At 38.0% G+C, this 11,896-nt stretch overlaps 2 non-coding genes across 2 annotated transcripts; one reads left to right on the top strand and one right to left on the bottom strand.

Annotated features, from left to right (window-relative positions):
• Nucleotides 1-839: 839 nt before the first annotated feature.
• Nucleotides 840-946, top strand: LOC112798372 (small nucleolar RNA R71). The gene has a single exon (XR_003199985.1). It is a non-coding gene; the product is annotated as a small nucleolar RNA R71 (small nucleolar RNA).
• A 7,283-nt stretch (nt 947-8,229) lies between these two features.
• On the bottom strand, nt 8,230-8,336 carry LOC112799519 (small nucleolar RNA R71). Its single transcript, XR_003201095.1, has one exon. It is a non-coding gene; the product is annotated as a small nucleolar RNA R71 (small nucleolar RNA).
• Nucleotides 8,337-11,896: the final 3,560 nt, after the last annotated feature.

The raw sequence follows: 11,896 nt of genomic DNA, 5'->3' as shown, positions 1-11,896 counted from the left end.
GGAACTCATTGGAGGCCAGTGGACGTCCATTGAGGTCTTCCTCAGTAGCGTTCACTGCCTCTCCTTCCTCCCAAAATTCGGCCATGTTGATGGCCTTGCACTCTCCTTTTGGATTTTCTTCTGTATTGCTTGGAAGAGTACTAGAGGGAGTTCAGTAATTTTCTTGCTCAGCTGTCCCACTTGTGCCTCCAAGTTTCTAATGGAGGACCTTGTTTTAGTCATGAAACTTTGAGTGGTTTTGATCAGATCAGAGACCATGGTTGCTAAGTCAGAGTTATTCTGCTTAGAACTCTCTGTCTGTTGCTGAGAAGATGATGGAAAAGGCTTGCTATTGCTAAACCTGTTTCTTCCACCATTATTATTGTTGAAACCTTGTTGAGGTCTCTGTTGATCCTTCCATGAAAATTTGGATGATTTCTCCATGAAGGATTATAGGTGTTTCCATAGGATTCTCCCATGTAATTCACCTCTTCCATTGAAGGGTTCTCAGGTCATAAGCTTCTTCCTCAGATGAAGCTTCCTTAGTACTGCTTGGTGCATTTTGCATTCCAGACAGACTTTGAGAAATCAAATTGACTTGTTGAGTCAATATTTTGTTCTGAGCCAATATAGCATTCAGAGTGTCAATCTCAAGAACTCCTTTCTTTGACTAGTCCCATTGTTCACAGGATTTCTTTCAGAAGTGTACATGAATTGGTTATTTGCAACCATTTCAATTAGTCTTGAGCTTCTGTAGGCGTCTTCTTCAGATGAAGAGATCCTCCAGCAGAGCTATCCAAAGACATTTTGGATAGTTCAGAGAGACCATCATAGAAAATACCTATGATGCTCCATTCAGAAAGCATATCAGAGGACACTTTCTGATTAATTGTTTGTATCTTTCCCAAGCTTCATAGAGGGATTCTCCTTCCTTCTGTCTGAAGGTTTGGACTTCCACTCTAAGCTTACTCAATTTTTGAGGTGGAAAGAACTTTGCCAAGAAGGCATTGACTAGCTTTTCCCAAGAGTCCAGGCTTTCTTTAGGTTGAGAGTCCAACCATGTCCTAGCTCTGTCTCTTACAGCAAAAGGGAATAGCATAAGTCTGTAGACCTCAGGGTCAACCCCATTAGTCTTGACAGTGTCACAGATTTGCAAGAACTCAGCTAAAAACTGATGAGGATCTTCCAGTGGAAGTCCATGGAACTTGCAATTCTGTTGCATTAGAGAAACTAATTGAGGCTTAAGCTCAAAGTTGTTTGCTCCAATGGCAGGGATAGAGATGCTTCTCCCATAGAATTGGAGTAGGTGCAGTAAAGTCACCCAGCACCTTCCTTGCATTGTTGGCATTGTTGTTTTCGGCTGCCATGTGTTCTTCTTCTTGAAGAATTCGGTCAGGTCCTCTAAAGAGAGTTGTGCTTGGCTTCTCTTAGCTTTCTCTTCAAGGTTCTTTCAGGTTCAGGGTCAGCCTCAACAGAATGCTTTGTCTTGCTCCTGCTCATAAGAAAGAGAAGAGAACAAGAAAATGTGGAATCCTCTATGTCACAGTATAGAGATTCTTTAGGTGTTAGAGGAAAAGAAAAGTAGAAGCAGAAGTAGAAAATTCGAACTTATCAAGAGATGGAGTTCGAATTTTGCATTAAGGATAGTGTTAGTCCATAAGTAGAAGGATGTGAGAAGAAGGGAAGTGGTTTTCGAAAATTAAGCAAGAAATTTTGAAAACATTTTTGAAAAACACTAATTGATTTTCGAAAATGAAAGTGGAAAAGAAATCAAGTGATTTTTGAAAAAGATTTTGAAATTAGAAATCAAAAAGATTTGATTGAAAACTATTTTGAAAAAGATGTGGTTAAGAAGATATGATTAGTTTTAAAAAGATGTGATTGAGAAGATATGATTTGAAAAACATTTTAAAAAAAAAGATTTGATTTTAAAAACTTGGCTAACAAGAAAAGATATGATTCAAACATTAAACCTTTCTCAACAGAAAAGGCAACATACTTGAAATGTTGAATCAAATCATTAATTGATAGCAAGTATCTTTGAAAATAGAAAGAAATTAATTTTGAAAGCATATGATTGAAAAGATATGATTTGAAAAAGATTTGATTTTGAAAAACTTTGAAAACTTGAAAAAAAATTTGATTTGAAAACAAAATCTTCCCCTTTAGCCATCCTGGCGTTAAACGCCCAGAATGGTGCACATTCTGGCGTTTAACGCCCAAAACTATACCTTTTTGGGCGTTAAACGCCCAACCAGGTACCCTGGCTGGCGTTTAAACGCCAGTCTGTCCTTCTTCACTGGGCGTTTTGAACGCCCAGCTTTTTCTGTGCAATTTCTCTGCTGAATGTTCTGAATCTTCAATTCTCTGTATTATTGACTTGAGAAGACACAAATTAAAAAATATTTTTGGATTTTTAATAAGAAGGAAAAATCAAAATGCAACAAGAATCAAATAACAATGCATGCAAGACACCAAACTTAGCAGTTTGTATACCACTGACACTAACAAAATGAGAATGCATATGAGACACATAAAACACTCAAATCAATTGAATTTAAAGATCAGAGCACGAAAATCATCAAGAATTACCTGAAGATCCTTAAGACACATGAATGAATGCATGCAATTGACACCAAACTTAAAATGAGACTAGTGTCTCAACTAGAAACATAGAATAATTTTTTTTTGTTTTTATGATTCTGTAAATTTTTTTTTTGTGCTTTTTCGAAAATTAAGTGGAAAAAGATATCAAAATTCTTAATGAGAATTCCAGGAATCAGTGCAATGCTAGTCTAAGACTCCGGTCCAGGAATTAGACATGGCTTCACAGCCAGCCAAGCTTTCAAAGAAAGCTTCGGTCCAAACACTAGACATGGCCAATGGCCAGCCAAGCCTTAGCAGATCACTGCTCCAAAAGCAAGATTGATAAAAATCAACAAGCTTTGTGATGATAAGTTGAAACCTCGGTCCAATGAAATTAGACATGGCTTCTCAGCCAGCCAGACTTCAACAAATCATCATGAAACTCTAGAATTCATCTTCAAGAATTTCGAAAAAAAATAAATACCTAATCTAAGCAACAAGATGAACCGTCAGTTGTCCAAACTGAACAATCCCCGGCAACGGCGCCAAAAACTTGGTGCACGAAATTGTGATCAATACTTTTCAAAACTCTAATAATCCCTAGTAATGGCGCCAAAAACTTGGTGCTCACTACCATGGCATAAACACAACTTCGCACAACTAACCAGCAAGTGTACTGGGTCGTCCAAGTAATAAACCTTACGCGAGTAAGGGTCGATCCCATAGAGATTGTTAGTATGAAGCAAGCTATGGTCACCTTGTAAATCTTAGTCAGGCAAACTCAAATGGGTATGGTGATATGCGAAAACACAAAGATAAAGATAGAGATACTTATGTAGTTCATTGGTAGGAACTTCAGATAAGCGCATGAAGATGTCTTCCCTTCCGTCTCTCTGCTTTCCTACTGTCTACATCCAATCCTTCTTACTCCTTTCCATGGCAAGCTTATGTAGGGTTTCACCGTTGTCAGTGGCTACCTCCCATCCTCTCAGCGAAAATGTTCCTATGCTCTGTCACAGCATGGCTAATCATCTGTCGGTTCTCGGTCAGGCCGGAATAGAATCCAGCGATTCTTTTGCGTCTGTCACTAACGCCCCGCCTGCTAGGAGTTTGAAGCACGTCACAGTCATTCAATCATTGAATCCTACTCAGAATACCACAGACAAGGTTAGACCTTCCGGATTCTCTTGAATGCCGCCATCAGTTCTAGCCTATACCACGAAGACTCTGATCTCACGGAATGGTTGGCTCGGTTGTCAGGCGAGCACTCGGTTGTCAGGCGATCAACCATGCATCGTGCAATCAGGAATCCAAGAGATATTCACCCAATCGAAAGTAGAACGGAGGTGGTTGTCAGTCATACGTTCATAGGTGAGAATGATGATGAGTGTCACGGATCATCGCATTCATCAAGTTGAAGAACAAGTGATATCTTAGAACAAGAACAAGCGGAATTGAATGGAAGAACAATAGTAATTGCATTAATACTCGAGGTACAGCAGAGCTCCACACCTTAATCTATGGTGTGTAGAAACTCCACCGTTGAAAACACATAAGAACAAGGTCTAGGCATGGCCGTGAGGCCAGCCTCCCAATGATCAACAGATCTAAAGATCAAAAGATTCCAAAGATCAGAAGATCTAAAGTGATCAAAAGATGAAAATACAATAGTAAAAGGTCCTATATATAGAAAACTAGTAGCCTAGGGTGTACAGAGATGAGTAAATGACATAAAAATCCACTTCTGGGCCCACTTGGTGTGTGCTTGGGCTGAGCAATGAAGCATTTTCGTGTAGAGACTCTTCCTGGAGTTAAACGCCAGCTTTTATGCCAGTTTGGGCGTTTAACTCCCATTTTGGTGCCAGTTCCGGCGTTTAACGCTGGAATTTCTGAGGGTGACTTTGAACGCCGGTTTGGGCCATCAAATCTTGGGCAAAGTATGGACTATCATATATTGTTGGAAAGCCCAGGATGTCGACTTCCCAACGCCGTTGAGAGCGCGCCAATTGGGCTTCTGTAGCTCCAGAAAATCCACTTCGAGTGCAGGGAGGTCAGAATCCAACAGCATCTGCAGTCCTTTTCAGTCTCTGAATCAGATTTTTGCTCAGGTCCCTCAATTTCAGCCAGAAAATACCTGAAATCACAGAAAAACACACAAACTCATAGTAGAGTCCAGAAAAGTGAATTTTAACTAAAAACCAATAAAAATATACTAAAAACTAACTAGATCATACTAAAAACATACTAAAAACAATGCCAAAAAGCGTACAAATTATCCGCTCATCAGCTGGCCTCTCAGCCATGCCTGGACCTTCATCACTTATGTATTTTCAACGGTGGAGTTTCTACACACCATAGATTAAGGGTGTGGAGCTCTGCTGTACCTCAAGTTTTAATGCAATTACTACTATTTTTTATTCAATTCGACTTATTCTTGTTCTAAGATATTCGTTGCACTTCAACTTGATGAATGTGATGATCCGTGACACTCATCATCATTCTCGCCTATGAACGCGTGACTGACAACCACTTCCGTTCTACCTTAGACCGGGCGCATATCTCTTGGATTCCTTAATCAGAATCTTCGTGGTATAAGCTAGAATTGATGGCGGCATTCATGGGAATCTAGAAAGTCTAACCTTGTCTGTGGTATTCCGAGTAGGATTCCGGAATTGAATGACTGTGACGAGCTTCAAACTCGTGATTGCTGGGCGTGATGACAAACGCAAAAGAATCAAGGGATTCTATTCCAACATGATCGAGAACCGACAGATGATTAGCCGTGCTGTGATAGAGCATTTGGACCATTTTCACTGAGAGGATGGGATGTAGCCATTGACAACAGTGATGCCCTACATACAGGTTGCCATAGAAAGGAGTGATAAAAATTAGATAAAAGCAGTAAGAACGCAGAGATTTAGAAGGAACACAGCACCTCCATACACCTATCTGAAATTCCTACCATTGAACTACATGAGTAACTCTATCTTTATTTTCTGTTTAAATTTATTATTATTATTCGAAAATCCAATAATCTCTTAATATAGTTGAATCCACCTGACTGGGATTTACGAGATGACCATAGCTTGCTTCATACCAACAATCTCTGTGGGATCGACCCTTACTCACGTAAGGTTTATTACTTGGACGACCCAGTACACTTGCTGGTTAGTTGTGCAGAGTTGTGACAAAGTGTGATTTATGTTTGAGAGCACCAAGTCTTTGGAGCCATTGTTGATTATCACAATTTCGTCCACCAAGTTTTTGGCGCCGTTGCCGGGGATTGTTCGAGTTTGGACAACTGACGGTTCATCTTGTTGCTCAGATTAGGTAATTTTCTTTTATTTTCTTTTCAAAAAGTTTTCGAAAAAATATTTTTCAAAATTTTTCCCTTTGTTTTCAAAAATTTTTTAAAAATTTTTAAGAATGAATTATAGTGTTTCATGAAGCATGTTGAAGCTTGGTTGGCTGTAAAGCCATGTCTAACTCAATTGGATTGAGGCTTCCACTTGTTAACATAAAAGGGTATGTACATAGAGTTGGATGAAATATCAGCTGTTGCATGCCTAATTTATATCTTCTGAAGCTGGCTGGCTATTAAGCCATGCCCAACCCTTGGATTGGAGCTTTAGACTAACATTGAAGGATTCCTGGAATTCTTATTAAAAATTTTGAATATCTTAATTTCTTTTCCTATATGTTTTTTCGAAAAAAATAAAAGAAAATACAAAAAAATCATAAAATCATAAAAACCGAAAATATTTTGTGTTTCTTGTTTGAGTCTTGAGTCAAGTTATAAGTTTGGTGTCTATTACATGTTCATCTTATTCTTGCACTTTTATTTTCGAAAATTCATGCATCCATAGTGTTCTTCATGATCTTCAAGTTGTTCTTGGTAAGTCTTCTTGTTTGATCTTGATATTTTCTTGTTTTGTGTCTTTTATTGTTTTTCATGTGCATCTTTGCATTCATATTGTATAAGCATTAAAGATTTCTAAGTTTGGTGTCTTGCATGTTTTCTTTGCATAAAATTTTTTTCAAAAATATGTTCTTGATGTTCATCATGATCTTCAAAATGTTCTTGGTGTTCATCTTGACATTCATAGTGTTCTTGCATGCATTATGTGTTTTGATTCATAATTTTCATGTTGTGAGTCATTTTTTACGTTTTTCTCTCTCATAATTAAAATTTCAAAAATCAAAAAAATATATTTTCCTTGTTTTTCTCATAAATTTCGAAATTTTGGGTTGACTTAATTAAAAGAATTTTAAAATTAGTTATTTCTTATTAGTCAAGTCAAAATTTCAAATTTAAAAATCTTATCATTTCAAAATCTTTTTCAAAAATCAATTCCTTTTCATTTTTTTATTTATTTTCGAATTTTTTTTATTTATTTGAATTTTTCAAAAATCATTTTCTTAATTTTATTTCAAAATTTTCGAAAATTTACTAACAATTAATGTGATTGATTCAAAAATTTGAAGTTTGTTACTTTCTTGTTAAGAAAGGTTCAATCTTTAAATTCTAGAGTCTTATCTTTTAGTTTCTTGTTAGTTAAGTAATTAATTTTAATTTTAAAAATTAAATATATCTTATCTTATCTTTTATATCATATCTTTTTCAAAATTTTATCTTTTTCAAAAATTTGATTTTAAAATATCTTTTCTTACTTCTTATCTTCTTATCTTTTCAAATTTGATTTTCAAATCTTTTTCAACTAACTAATAAACTTTTTGTTTGTTTCTTATGTTTTTCAAAACACCTAACTACTTTTCCCTCTCTAATTTTCGAAAATATCTCATCCCTTTTTCAAAATTCTTTTTAAATTAACTAATTGTTTTAAATTTTAATTTTAATTCTATCTCACCTTTAATTTTCGAAAATCATTAAATGCTTTTCAAAATTAATTTCAAAAATTTCTCCCTTTCTCATCTTTTCCTATTTATTTATTAATTTACTAACACTTCTCTTCACCTCTCTTCATCTCAAATCACTGCCCCTATCCTTACCCTTGTGTTTGGATTCTCCTTTCTTTATTCCCTTCTTCTTTTACTAATAATAAGGAACCTCTTTACTGTGACATAGAGGATTCCTCTTCTCTTCTTTTCTTGTTCTCTTCTCTTTCATATGAGAAGGAACAAGAAAAAAGGCATTCTTGTTGAAGCTGATCCAAAACCTGAAAGCACTCTGAAGAGGAAACTAAGAGAAGCTAAATTACAACAATCCAAAGACAACCTTGCTGAAATTTTCGAACAAGAAAAGGAGATGGCAGCCGAACCTAACAACAATAATGCAAGAAGGATGCTTGGTGATTATACTACACCTACTTTCAAGTTTGATGGAAGAAGCATCTCAATTCCTGCCATTAGAGCAAACAATTTTGAGCTGAAACCTCAACTAGTTGCTCTAATGCAACAAAACTGCAAGTTTCATGGACTTCCATCAGAAGATCCCTATCAGTTTTTAACTGAGTTCTTGTAGATCGTGAGACTGTAAAGACGAATGGAGTAGATCCTGAAGTCTATAGGCTCATGCTTTTCCCTTTTGTTGTAAGAAACAGAGCTAGAACATGGTTGGATTCACAACCTAAGGATAGCCTGGATTCCTGGGATAAGCTGGTCACAGCCTTCTTGGCTAAATTCTTTCCTCCTCAAAAGCTGAGCAAGCTTAGAGTGGATGTTCAGACCTTCAAACAAAAAGATGGTGAATCCCTCTATGAAGCTTGGGAAAGATACAAACAGATGACCAAAAGATGTCCTTCTGATATGTTTTTAGAATGGACCATGATAGATATATTCTATTATGGTCTATTTGAGTTCTCTAAGATGTCATTGGACCATTCTGTAGGTGGATCCATTCACCTAAAGAAAACGCCTGTAGAAGCTCAAGAACTTATTGACATGGTTGCAAATAACCAGTTCATGTACACTTCTGAGAGGAATGGGACGCCTCAGAAGAAGGGAATTCTTGAGATTGATGCTCTGAATGCCATATTGGCTCAGAACAAAGTGTTGACTCAGCAAGTCAACATGATTTCTCAAAGTCTGAATGGATGGCAAAATGCATCCAACAATACTAAAGAGGCATCTTCTGAAGAAGAAGCTTATGATCCTGAAAACCCTGCAATGTCAGAGGTAAATTACATGGGTAAACCTTATGGAAACACCTATAATTCATCATGGAGAAATCATCCGAATTTCTCATGAAGGATCAACAAAAGCCTCAACAAGGCTTTAATAATGGTGGAAGAAATAGGCTCAGCAATATCAAGCCTTATCCATAATCTTCTCAGCAACAGATAGAGAATTATGAACAGAATACCTCTAACTTAGCAAACTTAGTCTCTGATCTGTCTAAGGCCACTTTAAGTTTCATGAATGAAACAAGGTCCTCCATCAGAAATCTGGAGACATAAGTGGGCCAGCTGAGTAAGAAAATCACTGAAACCCCTCCTAGTACTCTCCCAAGCAATACTGAAGAAAATCCAAAAAGAGAGTGCAAGGCCATTGATATAATCAATATGGTCGAATGCAAGGAGGAGGGAGAGGACGCGAATCCCAATGAGGAAGATCTCATGGGACATCTCTCAAGCAGGAAGGAGTTCCCTATTGAGGATCCAAAGGAATCTGAGGCTCATATAGAGACCATAGAGATTCCATTAAATCTCCTTCTGCCATTCATGAGTTCTGAAGATTATTCTTCCTCTGAAGAGGATGAATATGTAACTGGAGAGCAAGTTGCTCAATATCTAGGAGCCATCATGAAGCAGAATGCCAAGTTATTTGGTAATGAGACTTGGGAAGGTGAACCTTCTTTGCTCATTAGTGAACTTGATATATGGGTTCAGCAAACTTTACCTCAAAAGAAACAAGATCCTGGGAAATTCTTAATACCCTATACCATAGGCACCATGACCTTTGAAAAAGCTCTGTGTGATCTAGGGTCAGGCATAAATCTTATGCCACTCTCTGTAATAGAGAAGCTGGGGATCATTGAGGTACCGCCTGCCTTATTCTCATTAAAATTGGCAGACAAGTCAGTAAGACAAGCTCATGGATTAGTAGAGGACGTGTTGGTAAAGGTTAAAGGCCTTTACATTCCTGCTGATTTCATAATCTTAGACACTAGGAAAGAGGAGGATGAATGCATCATCCTTGGAAGACCTTTCCTAGCCACAGCAGAAGCTGTGATAGATGTGAACAGAGGAGAATTAGTCCTTCAATTGAATGGGGACTACCTTGTGTTTAAGGCACACGGCTATCCTTCTGTAACAAGGGAGAGTAAGTATGCAGAGCTTCTCTCAGTACAGAGTCAAACAGAGCCCCCACAATCAAACTCTGAGTTTGGTGTTGGGAGGCCACAACCAAACTCTAAGTTTGGTGTTGAATCCCCATAACCAAACTCTAAGTTTGGTGTTGGGACTATACAACATTGATGACAGCTTTCTGTCCTGGCTCAAAGACTCTAGATGACAGCTTTCTGTCATGCCACCGTTTTGCTTTCTCCTTGTAAATTTTAGCATTTTCGAAAGAATTGAGTTTGAACTCCTCTAGCTCATTCGACTGGAGTAATCTTTTCTCTCCAGCTACCTTAGCATCAAGGTTTAGGAACCTGGTTACTCAGTAGGCCTTGTGTTCCAGTTCCAGTTCCACTGGCAGATGACAGGCTTTTCCATACACAAGCTGGTATGGAGAGGTCCCTATAGGAGTTTTGAATGCAGTTCTGTATGCCCACAGAGCATCTTCTAGACTTCTTGCCCAATCCCTTCTACGGGTACTTATAGTCCGTTCTAGGATTTGTTTTATTTCTCTATTTGAGACTTCAGCCTGCCCATTTGTCTGTGGGTGATATGGAGTTGCCACTTCGTGGTTAATTCCATATGAGATCAGAGCAAAGTCAAGTTGTTTATTGCAGAAATGAGTGCCTCCATCACTGATCAGTACCCTATGGACACCGAACCGGCTGAAGATATACTTCTGGAGGAACGTCATCACTATCTTAGTATCATTGGTGGGTGTTGTAATTGCTTCTACCCACTTAGATACATAGTCTACTGCTATCAGAATATAAGTGTTTGAGTATGATGGCGGGAAAGGCCCCATAAAGTCAATACCCCAAACATCAAACAACTCAATTTTTAAGATCCCTTGCTGAGGCATGGCATAACTATGAGGCAGATTACCAGCTCTCTGGCAACTATCACAGTAACGTATAAACTCTCGGGAGTTTCTATAGAGAGTAGGCCAATAGAAGTCACATTGGAGAACCTTTGTGGCTGTTTGCTCACCTCCGAAATGTCCTCCATATTGTAATCCATGGCAATGCCATAGGATCTTCTGTACCTCTTCTCTAGGCACACATCTACAGATTATTCCATCTGCACATCTCTTAAAGAGATATGGTTCATCCCACAAGTAGTACTTTGCATCAGAAACCAATTTTTTGTTTGCTGCCTACTATACTCTTTGGGTATGAATCTCATAGCTTTATAGTTTGCAATGTCTGCAAACCATGGTACTTCTTGAATGGAAAAGAGTTGCTCATCCGGAAAGGTTTTAGAGATCTCAGTAGGAGGGAGGGACGCTCCTGCTACTGGTTCTATCTGGGACAGGTGATCGGCTACTTGGTACTCTGTCCCTTTTCTGTCTCTTATTTCTATATCAAACTCTTGCAGAAGTAACACCCATCTTATGAGTCTGGGTTTTGAATCCTGATTTGTGAGGAGATATTTTAGAGCAGCATGATCAGTGTACACAATCACTTTTGATCCTACTAAATAAGATCTGAACTTGTCAATGGCATAAACCACTGTAAGCAACTCCTTTTCTGTGGTTGTGTAATTCTTCTGTGCATTATTTAAAACACGGCTAGCATAATAAATGACATGCAGAAGCTTGTCATGCCTCTGTCCCAAAATTGCACCAATGGCATGGTCACTGGCATCACACATTAGTTCGAATGGTAATGTCCAGTCTGGTGCAGAAATGACTGGTGCTGTGACCAGCTTAGCTTTCAGAGTCTCAAATGCCTGCAAACACTCTGTGTCAAAGACAAATTGTGTATCAGCAGCTAGCAGATTGCTTAGAGGTTTTGCAATTTTTGAAAAATTCTTTATAAACCTCCTATAGAACCCTGTATGCCCCAGAAAGCTTCTGATTGCCTTAACATTGGCAGGTGGTGGTAATTTTTCAATTAGCTCTACCTTAGCTTGATCCACCTCTATCCCCTTGTTCAAAATTCTGTGCCCAAGGACAATTTCTTCAGTCACCATAAAGTGACATTTCTCCCAGTTTAAAACCAGGTTAGTCTCTTGGTACCTTTTTAGAACAA

This window comes from Arachis hypogaea, chromosome 4 (genome assembly GCF_003086295.3).
Source record: "Arachis hypogaea cultivar Tifrunner chromosome 4, arahy.Tifrunner.gnm2.J5K5, whole genome shotgun sequence".
Classification (NCBI taxonomy): domain Eukaryota; kingdom Viridiplantae; phylum Streptophyta; class Magnoliopsida; order Fabales; family Fabaceae; genus Arachis; species Arachis hypogaea.
The sequence above is the reverse complement of the archived record's forward strand: the minus strand, read 5'-3'. Positions and strand labels throughout refer to the sequence as shown.